Here is a 21319-nt window from a genome sequence, read left to right as displayed (position 1 = left end):
TCAGCCACAGGAATGTCATGTTAGTGAGCTGCTGAAGTTAGTCAGGACAAATTTCTTTCTCTTTAAACCTTCTGGAGGGGAGTATATAGTTCTTTCAAGAGGTAATGTGAAAAAGCTGCTGCAAGAGATCTGGCGGCAATGCCCCTGGTACTCAGAGAAGGGCTCTTTAAAGTTAGACACGTGGAGGAAAATTGGAACTATCCTTCATGAGGAACCACGGGCAACAACTGAAATTTTGACATATTGGAAGGTTGTTATGACTGCTTTAGAGACCCAGCAACAACCTCTTTTAAAATCTTTAGTAGAACCTCCTCCTTATAAAGGAGTTGTGTTGCACCCTCCAACTCCAAAGCTGGAGTATGTTTTCTCACCCCCAACAGCGCCTACGCCTGTGGATGAGAAACCCCAGCCACAAATGGGAAAAGTTCAAGCAATGATGCATCAAGCTTTCAATGAGGGGAAATTAGAACCTGATGAGATTCCCCAGATGAATTTGTTTCCAGTTAATAGGCAAGTGGATGCTCAAGGCAACATGCAGGTGGAATGGGTTCCGATTCCGTTGGCAGTACTTAGGGAAATCAAGAAAGCCGCTAAAGATTATGGTATTCAAAGTCCTTTTACAAAGGGTCTTCTGACAAGTTTGGCTACCTCATGCATGATTCCTAATGATTGGAAAGATTTAATGAGAATGATATTGAGTTCTACTCAGTATGTGGTTTTTGATTCAGAGTACCAAAGGGAAGCTATCACTAGGGAACGAAATTCGGGGGGGGGCTGTATACGCCAGACCAAATCTATGGGGCAGGCTTGTTTGAATCCACTGCTGATCAAGCTACTAATTTGCCTGATCATGCACTTCCCGTGGTTATGGCGGCTGTCCTTGGGGCGTTGTCCCGCATCCAGGATGTGGGAACCCCGGCATGGTCTTTTTCTCAAATTAAGCAAACAGCATCTGAGTCTTATAATGATTTTGTGGAAAGACTACAATTGGCTATTACCCGGCAGATTTCCAACGAGGAAGCGGCAAAAGAACTTTTGCTGAGATTGGCAGTCGAAAATGCAAGCGCTGACTGCAAGCGTATCTTACAGCCTTTGGTGGCTAGAGGTGAGGTTACTCTGGCTGATCTGTTAAAGGCATGTGCAGTGGTGGGTTCTCAGGCTTACAACATGGAGACTTTGGCTATGGCATTACAAAGAGGGATGAAACCTACAGGGAACTGTTTTAATTGTGGGAAGCCTGGCCATTTTAAAGCCCAGTGCCAAGCACCTGGGGGAGGGAATGGCGTTTAACAAAAACAAAAATAAGAACATCTGCCCGAAGTCGGTCTGTCCAAAATGCAAAAAAGGATTTCATTGGGCAAATCAATGGTGCTCTAATCAGAACCAAAATTCGGGAAACTAAATTTGGGGCGTGCAGCTAGCCCCGCTCCCAAGGCTGTTACAAAGGCATCGCCCGCAACTACCGGGAATGCAGGTTTGTGTTTAAAAATGTTGCACTCGATTGATGTGACTTTTCCTAATCAAGTGTACATTGAGGACACTCATTTGCATGGGCCACTGCCAGAAAAAACAGTGGGATTGGTACTTCCGAGGTCATCTGCATCAAAAAAGGGTTCTTTGTCATTCCAGGGGTTATTGATCAAGATTATAAAGGGGTTATTAAGATATAATTGTACACTGATACTCCTGCATCATTAATGGCCAGTGAATCTATTGCCCAGTTATTATTGCTTCCATACATTCCTATGAATCCTTTAATTGGGATCCCACGAACTGGCGGTTTTGGGTCCACTGAAATGGCCAGTTCTCCAGTTGCTGCAGAATTGCTAGCACTGACAAAAAATTTGACTACAGACCAACCAAAAATGACAATTGAAATTCAAGGAAAATCATTTTCTGGCCTTATAGATTCCGGAGCAGATGTCTCTGTGATATGCCAAAAGGAATGGCCAAATGAATGGGCGCTTGAGGACTCTCCGGCTGTTCGTGGCGTAGGTGGTATGCAGTTTGCAAGAAGTAGTGTACATTGGTTGACGGCATTGCATAGAGCAACTGGCGAGACCGCAAGGATCCAACCTCTTGTGTTGCCCCTGCACATAAACTTGTGGGGTAGAGATTTGCTGTCACAGTTCCGCACAAAAATTGTTATTGGATAATGGAAAAGTTACAACTGTTAACCTCTCAGCCAGTTTGGATTGACCAATGGCCACTTCCATAGGAAAAAACTTGTAGCTTTACATCAATTGGTAGCTGAGCAGCTACAATTAGGCCACATTGAGCCAACTTCTAGTCCGTATAACACTCCTTCATATAAAAACAAAAACGGGGGAAGTGGATGGATATGGTTTGCCTTACATACAAAACATTCTTAATATTACCTTATATACTTTAAATTTTCTAAACATGACAGGATCCCCTGCTGCTACAGCAGCCAGTAGGCATTTTGCTTCCTCCCCTTCTGCAGAAGCGCCAAGATCGAAAGTTTGGTATAGGAGACTGCCAGATCCAACGTGGAGAGGACCTGTCCTGCTGATAACTTGGGGCCAAGGATATGCTGCCATTGAAGATGAGGGGATAGTTGTTTGGGTTCCTGGTCATTGTGTGCGTCCTTATCATCAGCCAAAGGGGCAAGGGGGTGGATTTGGGGGAATGGAAAAGAAACACGTTGATCCAGGACATGGAGAAGCTAGCAAACCTTCATAATAAAACTGATTGTTGGGTATGTATGCACATGCTAACTCACAAAACATCAGGGCTTCCAATGGTGCAGTACTTCTGCCTGAAGGTGACTGGTATAAGGAACAATGCTATGGTTGTTCAGGGACGTGGTCTAGCAGTTGGACTACAAGTAACGTAAATACCTTACACCTTGGAAGCCGGATCCAAGAGATGGCGGGTATCTGCTGGACCCACAATGAGATGGTAGAGAATATGACTTACTTGGGAACATATCCATTTTGTAACAAAACAATTGTTATTGGCAATGGAAGTCGGGTTTATTCGGGTGACATGAAAACAAAAAATCTTACTTACTTTGTACACAACATTTCTTATTTTGATATCACATCTTTGATCAATGAAAATGGGTGTCCATATATTCCTGCCACATGCTGTCCCACCACGAAAGAAAACCAGATGCCTAAATGTGCAAATGGGAATAATGCACCATCGTCCACTTATATGGCTATGTTAATGGGGTCTTTTGCAAAACTAATCTATGCTGAGCCAAATAAGGTTGGTCATCTCCTGGGAGCAAATCTATGGTTGCTGTGTGGACGGATGGCCTATGATCGCATGCCAGCACGATGGAAAGGGGTCTGCACCTTTGGGAAAGTAATCCCATCTCATGTCATTTTAAAATCTTTGGGGACTGCTCATATCCACAATGCGCATTCTGCAACAGAAGTAAACTCTGTTTTGACCCATGACTACTGGACACAAATATCAAGGGGAGTTATTCCCCCTTTAGGAGTCATGATGAACTATAGAGATTTACATCGTTTAAACAATTGGACAGTTACTATGTTTAAAGACACCATTAAAATGCTAAAGCTGCTTGAAGAAGAGCAAGGCAAAATTCTTGACTTTGTCCTGCAAACCAGATATGCGGTGGACACTATTTTGGCTGTGCAAGGGGGAGTTTGCACTGTGGTTCATACGCATTGTTGCATGTATATCTCTGATTATTTTCCAAACATTACAGCTACTATACAGCATATGGAACAAACCTTGAAGGAGAATCCATTACAATCAGAGGGTGAGGGACTGGACGTGTGGTCTGCACTTTGGTCCTGGTTGCCAGATGGTTCATGGATTCGTCACCTAATTGTTGGAGTGATATTATATTTTCTCTTTGTGTATGCTGTTGTATCCAATGTCTCCCTGGACTTTTAGGAATGTGTCGGGTGAAGCCTACGGAAGGAGAACTGCTGTTGCAGATGGCGAAAAGCTACCGAGGCATCCGTGATCATCAAAAAACTAAAACAGGGGAGATGTGGGAATAAACTTTGACTTGGGTATTGGGTAATGATTACTCTAAGACCTTATACATACATGCTTGCTTAAAGATCACTGAGATAGTATAAGGAAATTAAGAACAAATGCTAGAAACAATCAAGCAGCTCAGACAACTGTAAACAAGTCTGTACTATATCTAATTATTGTAATCCACAATGTGACTATACTTGCTATGCTAAAAATCTCAATAAAAGGGAGCACTGGAATTTGCTCTGGGCTCTCATCCCAAGAACACTCGCTTGTGTCTCATCTTTTCCATCAGAGAACACCACAGAATTGAGGTAGTTAGGGGCGTGTGTGCCTAGTCTTGGGTGATGGTGGAGTGGTTGAGGTAGGGTTGTGGTTGAAGGTTAAAGCTGACTTGTGGGTTGTGTGACTTACTTTTGATACAGTCAGCATGGTAGTCAATGTACAGGTCCTTCTTTCCATTGTCTAGATGTTTTTTTGAGTTCTGTGCGGAGTACACAGGAGAGGGCAAGTTGCTGTATGGTTAGGTCAGGGTGAGAACGGAGAATTTTATGGTTGGTGTTGCTTTTGGCAAGTGAATTTATAGTATAAGTGAATTTATGTTTGCTTGATTCATTTTTGCAAATGACCCTGCAGAAGTGTGGGGCCACAGAGCCGTCTCTGTTTTTGAGCTCTCGGCCAAAGTGGGAAATGTCAAGTATTTCATCAGGGGAGATGGTTTATGCTTGATAATCACTGATGATATTTCGGACAGTTGTGATGTCATCATTGTCATTGATGTCCTCTAAACCAAATAAGATGGCGTTTGGACGTTTTCGTTCACGCCCAATAGCTTCTCTGATGAGGATTGGGATATCATTATTTGTCTGACTTATGTTTTTTTTTGTGGATTGGGTTGTGGATTGGGTTGTGGTTGTTGTGTAGTGATGTGGTTTGTAGCTATTGGATGTTCAGGTTTTTGAGTTGTGTCTTTTTTTTCAAGGTTTGATAATCTTTCTTTTAAAGCATCCATACTATGGTGTCAAGGGGTGTTATTCATGTTTCTATGGTATCAACTCTTTCAAACAGATCCATTTTGGGTCTGCATGATTTGCAGAGGTATGGAAATTCATTGGATTTGATGGAATTTTCATTATCCTTTAGAGTTTTATAGCATTTAAGGCATACGCAGGAGTCTTGTGATTCATTGGTGGGGATTACTTTCTCTTTAGGTTGTGGTTTGGCATTGGATTTTTTTTCTTGGCATGGTAGGTTTGTTAAGATGGAACGATGATTAAATTACTTAATGAAACAATTTTGGGTAATCAATATAGCTAATATCACACCAATCAATCAATTGCAATAATCTTTCTAGTCAAATAATTTTGCTAAGCAACAATCAGCCTAATCAATTAATTACACTAATTGCTAATCAATTAATTACACTAATCACTAATCACACTGTTCAATTAAATTCACTAAATCACTAATTTTACTAATCAATTAAATTACATGAATCTTGATCTTTTAAACTAATCAGTAATCACACCATTTGCACTAAACACTCTAATCACACTAATCAATTAAAACAATAAATCATGGGTGGGGGTAGGGCCAGCACATACCACAGCTGGCCTGTGGCCAGCGAGTTTGACAACCTGTTATAGAATATTTAAAAAATCATAAAAACATGAAAAAAATGCTAAAAATGTGTAATGCTAAACAAAAATTGAGCTAATAAGTCTTGAACTTTGAAACATGCCTGAACCACTAAGGAATACAAAAAAATAAGTGAAACAGCAAGCAGGTACTTTAATTAATAGTTTTAAATGTTGCATACAATCCTCTGTCCTATGTATTGGAGCTCCCATCTTGCAATTATTTGGCTTGGAATAAGGATGATTGTTAATGCATATTTTTTCCTGCACTTCTAGTTAATTTTCTTTAGATGTACCTGTTTCTTTTCCTTTTATAGTTCTCATTTTAAAAATGTGAGACAGACAGAACCATCTGGGAATTGGGCAGACTCTAAATCCAATAAAATAAAAGAATAAATTCCTCCTTTTAATGTTCTTTATATGTTCCCATTATTTATGCTTATTATATAATGCAAAGTTCTCTGGATGTTCACAGAATAAAAAAAAGCAAATTACTTGCTGCAATAATTTTAAGAACTCATCTCCTTAAAGCAGCTACATCTGTTCTTTTTCAGGCTCAAAATAAACTTTAATGAACTTTTGAAGGACTGAGATTTGCAGTCAATGGCATGGGGGAGAGTGGAATGGCAATTCTGTTGCACAAACAAAATATATTGATAAGGGGTTAACCAATATTTGCGATAGCTAAGATACTAGACTGGGATTAAAAAGAAAAGAAAAAACTTGAAAAAGAAACTCAATGAATGACTTGGGGCTGTACCCAATCTTTCAGTCTAAAAAATGTTTTAAGATTAAAATGAAGGGAAATTCCATTGTGTGTTATTCTGAACTAACAGAAGAAAAACAATGAATAAATATTTTAATTATTCAAAGTTCCATTATCCATACAACATTGAATCTATTTAGTTTTTAGCTACCATAGCTACCATGCTGTGAGAAGTACATAGTGTGCTTGAATAAGGATTGTAATAGTTCTATTGAAACATATTTCTTGTTTTTCTTTCATATAAGTTTTACTTTCTTAACCTTTTTCAAACATTTGCATTGGTTGTGCAATTTGTTAAATTATGATATGCTAATACCAACTTTATTAACACCAGGAAACCCAATAGGACAAATCCAAATATATGTAAATAGCCTTAATGCTTGAAATAATGAGCCCTGGTGGCGCAATGGGTAGAACACAGTATTGCAGGGAAGCTCAACCCACAGCCTGGAATTTGATTCTGACAGGGCTCAGGGTTGACACAGCCTTCTATCCTTGCAAGGATGGTAAAATGAAGACCCAGATTGTTGGGGGCAATATGCAAATAATGCTGACATTGTGAACCACCCAGAAAGTGTTTTAAAGCATTATGGGGCACTACATTAAGCCTAAATACTACTGTTATTTATAAGAGAAATCCAAGTATTTTTGCAAAATGTGATCCTTTATCTGAATGGCTATTCAGTTTCTTAGATATTTTGCTCCTTTTGTCGAAACATCCTTCTATTCCTTGTTATTTATGAAAAATAATATTCAAATAGCCATAGAAAAATGGCTTTATTTAAGTTTCCTTAATTGCCAGCCAATTGAGGTTGCTTCACAGCTCACATATCAAGAAATTGGAAATTTCTTTGATAAAGAGTTTCTTTGATAAAGAGCTTAAAAGAAACAGTGTCACATCTTTAACCATAGTTTTGTTTTTAAGGCATTCCTAGGTTGCTTTCATATTGATAAGGCATATTTTGTTCATAATTTTACCTAATGTATTTTAATTCTTGGGTAATAATTCTGTATCTTTTTTGGCCTTGTTGGTTTGTCTGTCAATAGCAACATTATACTATATATACTGTATTATGTTAATGAGAAATGTGTCTAGCAGAAATGGAAGTGTAACTGTATAGCATAATTCAAGGGTTTTTCTTGTCATGAGGCCCTCATCTGTATTTGGGAGAGAGGAGTAGCACAGAGAGTTTGAAGGTTGGCTCCACTTTCTTTATTTTTTGCATTTGGAGAGATTGGAGTGATTTAAGTTATGAAATAAGTGACTTAACTACCCCCAAATTAGTTAGATTTTCCACATTTGTTGGGCTTTTACAGGGCTGCCATTTTGTTCTTAACCTCCAAATATAAAAGGGTTAAAAACATGATCACATATTTACATGATCATCTCTGATGAGAGAAGAAAGAAAGAAAGAAAGAAAGAAAGAAAGAAAGAAATAAAGAAAGAAAGAAAGAATTTCCTGCCAAAAGAAAGTTTATTTCTTTATTTAAAAGATTTGTGTAGCCATCCATTTCAAAACACAGGTCTGGGAGATACCTGTCTCTGCTGTTAATGTTGATCACAATGGTTATAATTGTAAAGACAACAATGAAAGAAGAAAGGCATTAAGTCTTTCTCCATGAATGACATAGTTTTGATCTAGATCAATCCCAAACTCATTTCAAAGTAATAGAAAGAAAACCCCAAACTCTGTACCCTGCACACTACATATTTAGCATAGCATTTGATTTGGCAATGTGATCATACATCTTGTGTCTTGAAATAGCTGATTTCACATCTTTCCACGTTTCCAAAACCAAATAGAGAACAAATCATTATTGCTATTATTAGAAGGAAATTAAGGTGTAATGTGTATGTTTAGTGCATATAGAAGCTATAGTCCCACTCAGGTGTCCCTAATTATATTTTAATGACTACTCCATGCTCCTTATGGATTTCATCCATGGAGGCAGACCAATTGGCTGTAATTTATAGCAGATGCTTTCTAGAGAGAGACACATTTTCAGGCCAGATTGTGTACACTAACTATTCATATTGCCTGGCTTTGCCTTCCTCTGGTGTTAGCAAAAAGCATACTATTAGCTTTAGTGTAGCTTTAGATTTGTCTGTAAAAATGCTGTTAAATAATCTTTAGTAGAAGGAATGAAAATTTAAACTAAAGCAAAACTCAACCACAATTAGCAAGACAGCTAAAACCTGTTTAGAAATAGCTTCTGCATGATAATACTAAGATTGCATGAAACATCATCAATGGATACATCAATGAATGAACATGTTTTCAGACATCAGTAGCTGAGTGTACAAGCTGTAGCCAAATGCCTATAATTTCAGTTAAAGCATTATCACAGTTTTGATGAACTGATGCTTTAGATTTTCAGACGGACAGCCTGGCCATGTGGAAACATTGTCATTTTTCTACTGCCAGAAATCTTGTCTAGTGGAAAACAGCAAATGTTCACAGAATGTCTAATTGACATCAGACTGTATGTTTTTAACATGTAAAAATACTGAAGGGCCTAGAATCTGATTGATTTATTCATTGACCGTCAATTGTGTTGACCGTCAGTCAACACAAGCTTCTTGTAGTACAAGTGTATTACCCATTTTCTGTTGTGTAAACTGAAATAATGATTGCATTTGAATGAAACTAATGTTCTGGGTTTAATTTTGATATTCTTGTAATTCTCATGCTGCTAGCTTAAGTTACATGAATAGCTAAATCTGGGATAAACTGAATGATCTAAAATGAAACCTAGGCAAAGAATAAATGAGAGAGGAAACCAGTGAAGACAATATAATTAGATTTTAAAAAACAGTAGAAATAAAAATAGTGTGAAAGTATGAGCATCAGCTAACACTGAATATATCAGCACTAGAACTTTTCTTTTGTATTAATTTAATGATGAAGTCTTTAGACTTTAAGGCTGTTCTTGAGAACCAAAGGTGAAAACACATATATAATTGAATGACTTTGACTAACCTGAGGCATGCAGCATTATCCTTGGAAGTGGTTTCTTTGCATCTTCTACTTAAATACAGTACATTCTATGTGTCCCAGATCAAGCACACCTACAAATATGTAAAGAGGTGGGTTTTTTTTCCTCTTTACTAAAGGAGTTTTGCAAACACACACTTGTGATAAAGAGACAAGTCTCCCCCCAACCCCCGATTCAGCAAGAGTTTAACTTGTTTGACTTACAAGAGTTTCAGTTCAAAGCAGCAAGTAGAAGAGTAGTTAGTCAGAGTTTGAAGAACAGAGTTTGTAGCAGAATCAACAGCTGGCCCAGGTTCAAACTCAAGAGTTGCGAGCTTCACAAATCAAGACACATGAAGTGGGAATCAATGAGTAGTTATGCAAACCGAAAGTTTTTGCTTGCTGTCCCATTTTAATAGAAGCAGCCCTGGTGTAATTCATTTAGTAGGGTGAAAATCCTTCTATACAAGAAGTCTTGCAGTGAGCCTTTGCTCTGTGGTGCCCCCTCATCTTCATAGAGTGATGGCAGTTGTGTCTGCTGATAAGTGGTTTTTCCCAATCTCCTCTGACTGCTCAGATGGCAATCTATCTGGTAGTGCTGTGTGGAGATGGGACAGAGTTCCCGAAGTACAACCATCACTGCAGTCCTCCACCGATCTGGCAGATTTATGGCAGAGTGGCCAGTTGGAAGCCTCTTCTCAGTGCAAAACACATGAAAGCCCACTTGGAGTTTGCAAAAAAGTATCTGAAGTACTCTCAGACTGTGAGGAACAAGGTTCTCTGGTCTGATGAAACCACGATTGAACTGTTTGGCCTTAAATGTTACATTTGGAGGAAGCCAGGCACTGCTCATTATTTGCCCAATACCATCTCAATAGTGAAGCATGGTAGTGACAGCATCAGGCTGTGGGGGTGTTTTTCAGGCGCAGGAACCCAGAGTGTGGTCAGGATTGAAGGAAGACTAAATGGAGCAAAGTACAGGGATATCCTCAATGAAAACCTGTTCCACAGCATTCAGGACCTCAGTCTCAGCTGTAGGTTCACTTTCCAACATGACAATGATCCTAAGCACACAGCCAAGACAACCCAGAAGTGGCTTAGGGCAACTCTGTAAATTTTTTAGAGTGGCCCAGCCAGAGCCCTGACTTGAACCCTATTGAACATTTCTGGAGGGACCTGAAAATGTTTGTCCACTGATGGTCACTGATGGTTGCCATCCAACCTGAGCTTGAGAGAATTTGCAAGGAAGAATGGCAGAAAATCTCCTAATCCAGGTGTGTAAAGCTTGTCACATCTTACTCAAACAGACTTAAGGCTGTCATTGCTGCCAAAGATGCTTCAACAAATTACTGAGTGAAGGGTCTGAATATTTATGACAATGTTGTAATTCAGTTTTTTCTTTTTAATAAATTTACAGATATTTCTAAAGTTTTATTTTCACTTTGTTGTTATGAGGTACTGAGTATAGACTGAGAAAAAATGAATTTCAGCAACAGTACAATCAGTCTGCAACATAACAAAATTGACAAAAGTAAAGGGGGTCTGAATTCTGAATGCATTGTATATATAAACTAAATATCTAAGTGTATTTTAATATACAATATAGTGTGTTAATATATATGTGTTAATTTTGATTGTGAGCTACCTGGACTTGGGTATAAGATAAGTGATTATGTAAATGTTTTAAATAAATAGGTATAGCCATAAAACCAATCTGTCTTTAATGACCTTTTAAACAACGTTCACATAAATTATACATCTTATATGACTCTTTTAATAAATCAAACAGATTTCAATATTTTACTGATACCATCAAAGTTTATAATTATTTAAGACTGTCACTTTTTCAACTGTAACTTGGCTTCCAATAGCATATTCTAATGTATCCAGTTGAAGAGAGCCTCAATTAGTTTTTTCCATAATAGGAATAGGACATTCTGACTTTTAGATTGAAATTTGTGTGTATGCATGAATATACAGAATGATGGTTTCAGGGGCTTGAGAAATATGTTGTAGCTCTAGCACCTGAAACGATTAATCGCTGAAATGGTGACTGGATTATCATTCCCAATCTTTATCTCTTCTTCACTACACATCAGAGTACAAAGCTCTCTGACCTTTGAGGATGATCTCTGAAAAATTGTGTGGTTGCTACGACAGCTTTCTATGGATCACTCAGATGACAGTTTGAGCATCTCATATATTTAAGAACCACTTAAAGATTTGACATAATTATTTGGCTCAAATTCATACTGCTATTAACAGTGAATGCCTGTTTAATGTTACTTGATATATTGGAGCAAACAAAGCAGGGTGGCTTAGAAATGAAAAGGAATCTGTGAAAAAAAGAAAAGAAAATACAAAGGATAACAGTGGTTATAATTTTTCTGCAAATCTTTTGTTGCTTAATTTGGGTGTTCAGTTATGTCAAGATTTTGGAAGCCACTTTAGAAAAGTGGAATGTGCATTTTGTCTTGTTGCTGTTGCTGTATAGTCCAGTTTATTGTCTACAATTCCATTGAAATCTCCCATCATAACTATGTTAATATAGTCCAGTCCCATTGTTTTCATATGTAATTTTTTATAAAATCTCTTCTTGTTTATCATTCGGGGCATAAATTGCAACCAGGAGTGTTTTTGTATTATTATCCACTATTTCAACCATTAATACTCTTCCCTCTTCATCAGTATGAATCAGTTCGGCTGGGATAGTTTCTTTAATATATAAAACCACTCCTCTTTTCTTACAGTGGGTCAGAGAAGTAAATATTTTCCCTAATTTTGGTCGTGTCAGTAATTGTTCATGTTTTTTTTTTTTATATGTACTTCTTGTAAGCAAATTATATCAAATTTCAACTTCTCTAATTTGTGAAAGGTTTTTCTTCTTTTGGTAGCTGAGTTCAGTCCATTGACTGACTTAGATAAGATTTTGACAGGTACTGATGAAAAAGTGATTAAAAAATTATATGGTTATTTACTGGAAATTAAACTAGAGGAAGAACAAGTTAAAGAAACGATGATTGCTTGGGGAAAGAATTTTGGATATGGGATTGATTTAGAGAAATGGCAAAAATTGTGGTCTCAAAATTATAAAATGACAATGTCAACAGCATATAAAGAAAATCTGTATAAGATGTTTTACAGGTGGCATTTTCCCCCGACAAGAATAGCAAGAATGTTCAAGAATAAATCTGAAAAGTGCTGGAAATGTCATCAGATACCTGGCTCATATTACCATATGTGGTGGACTTGTGAGGACGCTAGAAAATATTGGACTAAAATTCGCATATGGTTGGAAAAAATGACAAAGAAACATATAGATTTAAAGCCAGAGATTTTTTTATTGGGAATCTTACCTGATACATACAATAAAAATTTGAAATATTTGATTGTAAATGTATTAACAGCGGCTAGGATTGTATTTGCTAAAAACTGGAAAAATGAGAAAATACCAATGCAGGAGGAAGTTATTAAGAAAATAATGGAATGTGCTGAGATGAGTAGATTGACATTTGAAATTAGAGAACAAGAAGATAAACAATTCTATGAAGTTTGGGACCTTTTCTATCAATGGCTAGATCATAAAATATAATAATAGAATATTTAGAACCTTTGGAAACAATGAATACATTTTTTTTTCTTTGATACTATCTTTATAAAATTCTATTAAGATAGACTTGGTATGACTTTATGATTTGCTATAAAATAAATTAAGTAAACTATAGTTATCTCGTTAAAGTATGAACTAATAAAATTATAGTCAAATGATTGTTTAATAATGATATCAGGCTATATAATTGTTGATTGATAATATGAGCTATTATGTTATATAACTACAATGGAGACTATGAAATGGATGCACAAAAAAGTGGTAAACCAACCGACACACTGCCTGGATGATGTTTTTATGTTTTATGTGTTTTTGTTTGTTGTTAAAATTAATAAAACTGTTTTCAAAAAAAAAAAGTGGAATGTGCACCTTTCATCTCAAATTCTAGTCAGTATTAATCCTAAACTGAGACTTTTTCAAATGGCACAAAAGTTAATCATACCAAATTGAATCACACTGATTTGAGTGAGTTTACCCTAAATATAAGTAATAAGTCAAACTGAAACCTAAAGAAATAAGTTTTCAACTGGGAGAAATACATTTTATGGAGGTCCAATTTATGTCTTTAAGCAGCATCACTTATAGCGCATCTGACATCATTTCTATTAAAACCAAGAGGACATATTTTGACACAAAGAAAGAGGAAACTATATTTGCTAATGAATCACAGGTATCTGACAGCTGGACCTGATGGTGAGGAAATGAGCAAAGTCATTTGGCACCTTTCACAAGTTGTATGAATCAGACTTCTCTTTTTCTTTTCTACAATGCCTAATGAAAGCCTAGAGGCTGAAAGTCATTCCTGACAGTGAAAGTGCAATTGGAGCTTCATCATACTTTTTTTATTTTGCTTGTTAAGTTATAGAAAATTTTGTGTTTGGACTGCAGACAGGTAGGACTACTTTAGTAAAATTATCTTTTGATCTTCAAGTTTCTAAAATAATAGTGTTGAAATGTGTCCTAAAAGTTGAAGAATGAGACAACTATCAAGAGATAGAAGAGAAGGAGTTCGATTTGATGTAAGATTTTGTTCTAGAAATAGACAAAATGTTTTAAAGAGAAAAAAAATGATTAGCCCTTTCATCAGGCAAAATTGTGAAATGGCTATCTTAGGCAGAAGATGGTAGAAACTGGGGAATAAATTGGGTATGTCTAGTCTACTGAAAAAGACTAGGGGTGACATGATAGCAGTGTTCCAATATCTAAGGGGCTGCCACAAAGAAGAGGGGATCAACCTATTTTCCAAAGAATCAGAAGGCAAGTCAAGAAACAATGAATGAAAACTAACAGTTGAGATAATTCCCTGTTAGGAGAATGAGCGCATACAGGGAGAGCAGTATTTGAGAGCAGTGTTTGAATAATACACACACAGCACACAGATACACTGTACAATAAATGTAGGTTTTTACTTCCAGAAACTTTAAAGCAAAGTTCAAACAAGCAATCCAAAGTCATTCACAAGTAAATCAGTCAGTTTTCAATCCAGGGATAATCCAATAACAAAGTCCAGTGTCAAAAACAGTTCAGTATCAGCCTTACATCAAATCCATGAATATCAGTCAATTAGGAAAAATCAAGGAACTGCAAAGCTCTCCAACAGAAGGAAAAACAGAGACTCACTCACTTCATTGAGAGTCTTCTGAGACTAAGACTAAACAACCCAGGTTTCTGGCTCCATCTTATGGCCATTTGACAAACCACACCCAATTACAGGTTTGTGCATTTTCTTAAAGAGACAGCATTAAAATGTCTATCCTGGTTTATATATTGTCCAACCCAAATAGCTGTTAGGTGATTTATATTCCTAACACTAACCAAGGAGAGAAGTAACCTAGAACTAAGAAGGAATTTTCTGGCAGAACAATTAATCAGTGGAACAGTTTGCCCTTAGAAGTTGTGGGTGCTCCATCACTGGTGGCTTTTAAGAAAAGACTGGACAGTCACTTGTTTGGAATGGTATAGGGTCTCCTGCTTGTGCAGGGGGTGAACTAGAATACTTCCAAGATCACTTCCAACTCTTTTATTCTGTTCTACTGTGCCTTTTCCCAAAATCATGGATCTCAGTTCACTTCCTATTTGGTTTACTTCTTCACAGTATTTGTCTATATTATTATTCCTGGCAGTAGACCAATTGCTTATTGTTCATGGGTAACCTACTTTTAGTCTCAGCATGTAATTTGCTTCCATCTTTCTTTTTGCCCTCATGCCATCAAGTTCCTCAAGTCTTGCCTATTCTCTGACTACACAGAGTAACCTAAGATAAAAGGAAGCAATGTATCTATGTCATACCAGTAAAAATTCAAAGCAGGTAAATATGCTTCATGAAGTGGCTGATTCCCTTGCCTTTCCAGGTACTAAAGGTCAAGGAAATCTGTTTTCTTATTGAGCATCTGGATATCCAACTTTGTTTTCTTTGCCATCTTTCCTTCTTTTATGTCTTTGCCAAAAGTTCCATTCTTTATCAGTTTGTGTCTCTCCCCTTTATGCCCCATTTCCCCTCCCATTATTGTCTTTTTTTCATTTTATTTCATTATCATGTCTTTTGAGAGCCTGGAAAGGCTACAGAATAATCTGGCTGCCAGCAGTTGTTAGTTCATTTACTTTACATTGTGGTGCTATCCAGGAAGGTGGACTAGTTTCATGGCCCATTTATAATATTTATATTTTATTGCATTTTATTAATTTAGGTGGACTGTTAATATATATCATTAGTCCATCTATGAAATGCCACACACTAAATTTGGTATGTCTAGTTTAATGAAAAGAAGGACTAGGAGTGACACGATAGCAGTGTTCCAATATCTCAGGGGCTGCCACAAAGAAGAGGGAGTCTAGCTGTTTTCCAAAGCATTTGAGGGAAGGACAAGAAGCAATGAATGGAAACTTATCAATTAGAAAATCAACCTGAAAATTCCTGGAATTTTGGATGGTGGATCCTAATGAAATGAAATATAATCAATTGGGGGTTGTTTAAAAATCTTTAAAATGGCATCACTCCTTGAAGAGGTAAAAATGAGACTTAAAGAACAAAAAGAAGAAGCACAAGATGGAAGAGGATCTTTTGGCTTTGTATTTCAATTTTTAGAAATGGAGATTTTGAACTATGAAAAACAACAAGAAATACTTGCAGAACAAGAAGGGCGGGACAAAGAAGAAGCCATCTTCAATGATGAAGCAATTTTAAGTGTAGTAAAAAAGGGAAAGGGGGGAAAGGGAGCTAAAAACAAGACTTGAAGCAACAACCAAAAAAAGGAGTAATTTGAAAAGTAACTATAGAAGGGAGGATCACAGAAGGGAGAATCAGATAGAAAAGGGAACAAAAAGGGAAGGGAGAAGAAGAGGGGGAAGATGGAAAGGAAAAGAAGTTATAAAGGACGGAAACAAGATATAGAGAAACAGGAAAAATGTACAAGAATTAAAGGTATAAGCCTATTTAAAAGATACAGAGACAATGGTTAATTTAACTTAGAGAGGATTCTGTAAGAGTACATGAGATAGTATTGTTATATTAGAAATAGAAAAGAGTTAGAAAATATGATAGATGATTAAAGTGACAGATAAAATTGGTATTGATATGAAATGGAATATTTCTTAGTAATTAAATGAAACAAAGAGGATAAGAGAATAAGGCTCTCAATGATTTTAAAAAAGTATATAATTGAAAAGAAAATGAAAGATTTTTAATGAAATTAATATCAGTTGACAGGATGAATTTGAATAAGAATAATAATTTTATTGACTACTGTTAATAATTATTGTTTTGAGTAAAATATGAAATATAGGTGATTAAAGTGAATGACAACTGATATTATTAGGTAATGAAATGTTTATTAAAAGATGGAAATATTTTAAATAGAAATGTAAAAGATTGCTATTAACATTAATGGCTGATCAGAACTCAAATAGAGTAATTATTTCATTTCCTATTGTTATACACACACACACACACACACACACACACACACATATATTCGTAGATTTTCATGGGTACAGGTATGCAGGTCTTGGTGTATTCGAGTCTTTTCGCATGTAAGATTGAGAGTATCTTGGCAACGTTTCAACAAGGTCCCACTCGCCATCTCCAGGCTGGTGCTTTTGGCTTTGTGCTTGTGCGAGCAGAGCATGATCGGAGCTGCCGTCTCTCTATAAACTGGTGGGGAGGTGTGGTGTGCTGGCTCTGTTGTAAGTGGGCTGGCTGGCTGTGTTGTTTTTTCTTAATTGGTTGATGGAGTTGATGTTTGCAGATTGGTTGGCTTTTTCGTAAGAACCTGTGTGGCTGAGGTACTGGCTGTGTGTCTATCAGCCTCCTGTGTTGTAATGACCTGGGTAATCGGCTGTGTGATGACGTTCTGAGTTCTATTGTTGTGTCATCCTGGGTCTTGTGCTATAATCTCCTGGGTCGTTCGCTGTGTTGTAACATCCTGAGGTTTTGTGGTGTAACCTCTTGAGTTCCATGATGTGATGTCCTGAGCGGATGGCTGTGATGTAACGTTCCAGGTTTTGGTTTACCTCCGAGTTTGAGGTCTGGCTGTGTGTTCATGGTGTGTGTCAATTTGCTTAGTTTGGGGGTTGGGGTGTGTGGCGGCTGGTGATGCAGCCATGGTCTGTTTTCTGGATGGTGGTTGTCCTTCATTTATAGGATGGGATTGGGCCTGGGTCTGATGAGGGGGATTGGCGGTGGTGTCCCATGTTGTTTTGGGTCTGGTGTTGGTTTTTGTGGCTGGGACTGATTTGTTGGTGAGGGCTAGCTTTCAGATGTCTGATAGACAGGAGGTATTGTCCCGTCTATTCATGTTATGGGGGTGTTTCTCCATGTCGATGGCTTCCCTGATTATTCTCTTGCTGGAGTGTTCAGTGTTGGATATTAATTTGGTTCCTTCGAAATTAATTTCATGTCCTGTGGCTTTAAGGTGCTGGAAGAGGGAAGAAGTATTTTCTTCTCTTCTGACTGCGTCTGTGCAAATCATCATTGAAAATATTGAAGAGTAGGGGGCTGAAAAGTAATTTTTGAGGCAATCCAATAAATATTTCTCTCCAGTTTGAGTGGGATATTTTAAGTATAATATTCTAACCAGTTATATATTCACCAAATTATCAAAAAAAAACTAGTCAACATTTACTGTACATCCTGATGAAATTATTTCTATCTGGTCATGGAGAACTGGAAAAGATTGAACTACAATATGTTATGCAAGACACAAAAAAGTGTGAAGTAAAGATCAAGAAAAATTAAGTGGGGAGATAAAGGAAAAGAACAGGTAAACCAATTAAATCTATTTTGTGCCAATACCATCCACTATACTATATTTTTCTATGTGTGCAAATTTCCTTACTTCCATTTTACACACACACACACACACACACTCCCTTTTGTTCTCCAAAGTTCTCTTCCCTTTTTAAAAAGCGAATCTCAACTGCAGCTAACCATAACTTTCTTAGTATTTCTGTTCTTCTCAACCAATCAGACTTCATGTAATTGGTTCTGAAATTTGATCTCCATTTATTTCTTCTACATGAGCAGATCAACTTAATTGCTTTCTTTTAGGTTCTTTTTGAATAAACACATGTTCATTCCATATCCATTCATTTCTGACATTACCTGCTGGTTTCTACTTCACACACTTCTGAACATACAGAAGTGTATGTTCAACTCCCTATAACAAAGTGAGCAGAAGCTCACTCTTAGCCATTTTACACCCCTTAAAATATTTGCACCACCACTACTTTTCTTACAAGCATTAGCATCTCTTAGAATTTCTCCAGCTTTAGTTGATATTCTTCCAAGGTGCATAAGGTGCTTTAACCTGTCAAACACAATTACCTGTCTCTTTGATATGTTAACATTCATATTCATGTTCCTTACTGATTCCTACAACAACCTTTCGAACATTTAGAACAAATGACTACGTGAACAATACTATTGTCAGCATGTATAATAGATAAGCTTTCATATTCCCAACATATCTCCAAATCCATCAGAAGCATTCTTTATACAAGTATCCATGACTATATTAAAGAGCAAAGAGGATATTGCACATCTTTATCTTACTCCTTGATCAGTGTAGGACAATTTGCTAACATTCCATTTATTTTCAGGTATGTTCTGTTCCCATTATATATTAGCTCTTATCACAACTAACAGTCAACCACTCCATATTTAAGCAATACACATTCAGTGGTTCAAACCTAATCATTTGTTGTATGCCTTTTCAGAATCAACAAATATGAAATAGACTTTTGTTTTCACACTAATACATTGCTCAGTGATTTGCTAAAGAGCAACAATGTGGTCTGTATGCTTTGTTCCCAGCGTAAAGCTATACTACATTTCCCAAATGTTCTTATTATCAACTTTCTGTTTCCTTTCAGTCATATTTCCTGCAAATACTTTTGCAGGCATGCTTATCAAGCAAAAAACATACGCTTCAGTAATTATTACATCATTCTTGTTACGTTTTCCTTTCTATAGTTAAACAATAGCTACATCCTTCCTATCATCAGGCACAGATAGCACCTTCACACATAGGTAAATCAAATCCCACAGCCACTCCACAAGCAAACCACATGCATATTTTAACATGTCCTTGTTAATACTCACTGTCTTACCTTTTTTCCACAGCAAAACATTTAAAGTAAGACTTCATTTTCATCATTTTATAATATTAATTATAATTTCATTCTTTGGTCTATCACTATCGTTACCATAGAAATCTTTTAAGAAACAAATATTCCCCCACTTCAGTTTAATCCTAAATCATTTCATCGCTTTATTTCTAATTGAATTTAACCTTTTACTGAAGGAAAATGGCAAAAAAGGTGACAGAAGATGACTTAGCAAATGAACAACAACAACATTCAACCTGCTGGGTGTTCTTTTTTAGCCCACTTCACAAACATTTTTTTTTGTTTAAAATTGGTCTGCATCTTATCTGCCTCATTTGACATTAACTGTTCCTTGATTATTTAATTATATTCTTATAGTACATCCTATTTCAAGTTATTCAGTGGGAGATTAGCTAATATTCTAATCCCTTTTTCACATTTCTGTGTAGTCTTTCTCTTCCTGAGGTCATTCTACTTTCAGTCTCATTTCACATCAGTTAGTTCTTTAAGCACCCTAAGATGTAGTACAGATAGTACTTAACTTACGAGCACAACAGAGCCCCAAATTTCTGTTGCTAAGTGAAACGTTTGTTAAGTGAATTTTACCCCATCTTATGCTCTTCTTTGCTACAGCTGTTAAGTGAATCACTGCAGTTGTAAAATTAGTAACATGAGTGTTACTAATATTCATTAAGTGAATCTGGCTTCCCTATTGATTTTGCTTGTTAGAAAGTTACAAAAGGAGAATTACCTGATAGCAATAGCACGTAGACTTATATACTGCTTCACAGTGCTTTATAGCTCTTTCTAAGTGATTTTACAGAATCAGTATATTGCCCCCAATCAGTGGTGGGATTCAAATTTTTTTACTACCAGTTCTGTGGGCATGGCTTGGTGGCTGTGGCAGGGGAAGGATATTGTAAATTTTCAATTCCCTCCCCACTCCAGGGGGAAGGCTACTACACAATCCCATTCCCTCCCCACACCAGTAACCTGCTTTCCAGCTCCATTCTCCTGTGCAGGCCAACAAAAGAAGAACCAGCCAATCGGCTGGGACTCGGGAGGCGGAGAAGAGATGGGGGCAGGGCCAGTCAGAGGTGGCATTTGCTGGTTCTCTGAACTACTCAGAATTTCTGCTACCGGTTCTCCAGAAATGGTCAGAACCTGCTGAATACCACCTGCCCCCAATGATTGGGGTCCTTACTCACCTCAGAAGGATGGAAGGCTGAATCAACCATGAGCTGATGAGATTTGAAGTGCCAAATTGCAGGCAGCCTGCACAAGTGGCCTGCAGTCCTGCACTCTGACCACTGCGCCACCATGACTCATGATGCTGGGACACTGAAATCCTCATAAATATGAGTCAGTTGCCAGATGTCTGAATTTTGATCATATGATCATGGGGATGCTATAACGGTCATAAGTGTGAAAAAATGGTCATAAGTTGCTTTTTTCAGTGCTGTTGTACCTTTGAACAGTCTCTAACCAAACTGTTGTAAGTTGAGGACTACCTGTAGTTTAGCTTTATTTTCAAAGTTAAGGACACATCTACTTGTGTTTCTATTCATCTCAAAGCACTTCAATTTTATTTTTCCCATTTCCACCTCCTTTACTTCTTGTCCTCCTTCTCTAACTTTATTTAAGATCATTTTCATATTTGTTAAGACATATCTTTATGAGTTAAAGCTGGGTTCTTTTGGGGGGGGGAGGTGTAACATGGTTAGCATCACTGCTTTGAATATAA

At 37.1% G+C, this 21319-nt stretch overlaps 1 long non-coding RNA gene across 1 annotated transcript in view; it reads left to right on the top strand.

Moving 5' to 3' along the window:
- Nucleotides 1–1999, top strand: part of LOC148126826 (uncharacterized) — a 346379-nt gene extending 344380 nt beyond the window's left edge. Inside the window, exon 3 of the long non-coding RNA XR_015741609.1 lies at nucleotides 1909–1999. This is a non-coding gene — a long non-coding RNA (uncharacterized LOC148126826). The remainder of the gene's footprint in view (nucleotides 1–1908) is intronic.
- Nucleotides 2000–21319: the final 19320 nt, after the last annotated feature.

The sequence above is a fragment of the Pseudonaja textilis genome, chromosome 2, assembly GCF_049901715.1.
Source record: "Pseudonaja textilis isolate UNSWEBS1 chromosome 2, rPseTex1.2, whole genome shotgun sequence".
Lineage (NCBI taxonomy): Eukaryota > Metazoa > Chordata > Lepidosauria > Squamata > Elapidae > Pseudonaja > Pseudonaja textilis.
This window is presented reverse-complemented; position numbering and strand designations above follow the sequence as displayed.